The sequence below is a fragment of the Arachis stenosperma genome, chromosome 3, assembly GCF_014773155.1.
Source record: "Arachis stenosperma cultivar V10309 chromosome 3, arast.V10309.gnm1.PFL2, whole genome shotgun sequence".
Classification (NCBI taxonomy): domain Eukaryota; kingdom Viridiplantae; phylum Streptophyta; class Magnoliopsida; order Fabales; family Fabaceae; genus Arachis; species Arachis stenosperma.
Window position 1 is genome coordinate 105,781,478 of NC_080379.1, and position 889 is coordinate 105,782,366.

General features: G+C 40.6%; 1 non-coding gene across 1 annotated transcript; it reads left to right on the forward strand.

Moving 5' to 3' along the window:
• Positions 1–575: 575 nt before the first annotated feature.
• Positions 576–683, forward strand: LOC130972218 (small nucleolar RNA R71). The gene has a single exon (XR_009083411.1). It is a non-coding gene; the product is annotated as a small nucleolar RNA R71 (small nucleolar RNA).
• The last annotated feature ends 206 nt before the right edge of the window (positions 684–889 follow it).

The window sequence follows — 889 nt, forward strand, 5'->3', positions numbered from 1 at the left end:
TCAGAGGTGTTCTGCATAGAGCTCTCTGTCTGTTGCTGAGAAGATGATGGAAAAGGTTTGCCATTGCTAAACCTATTTCTTCCACCATTATTGTTGTTGAAACCTTGTTGAGGTCTCTCTTGATTCTTCCATGAGAAATTTGGGTGATTTCTCCATGAAGAATTATAGGTGTTTCCATAGGGTTCTCCTAGGTAATTCACCTCTTCCATTGAAGGGTTCTCAGTATCATAAGCTTCTTCTTCAGATGAAGCATCCTTAGTACTGCTTGGTGCATTTTGCATTCCAGACAGACTTTGAGAAATTAAATTAACTTGTTGAGTCAATATCTTGTTCTGAGCCAGAATGGCATTCAGAGTATCAATCTCAAGAACTCCTTTCTTCTGACTTGTCCCATTGTTCACAGGATTCCTTTCAGAAGTGTACATGAATTGGTTATTTGCAACCATTTCAATTAGCTCTTGAGCTTCTGTAGGCGTCTTCTTTAGATGAAGAGATCCTCCAGCAGAGCTATCCAAAGACATCTTGGATAGTTCAGACAGACCATCATAGAAAATACCTATGATGCTCCATTCAGAAAGCATGTCTGAGGGACACTTTCTGATTAATTGTTTGTATCTTTCCCAAGCTTCATAGAGGGATTCTCCATCCTTCTGTCTGAAGGTTTGGACTTCCACTCTAAGCTTACTCAATTTTTGAGGTGGAAAAAACTTTGCCAAGAAGGCATTGACTAGCTTTTCCCATGAGTCCAGGCTTTCTTTAGGTTGTGAGTCCAACCATGTCCTAGCTCTGTCTCTTACAGCAAAAGGGAATAGCATAAGTCTGTAGACCTCAGGGTCAACCCCATTAGTCTTGACAGTGTCACAGATTTGCAAGAACTCAGCCAAAAACT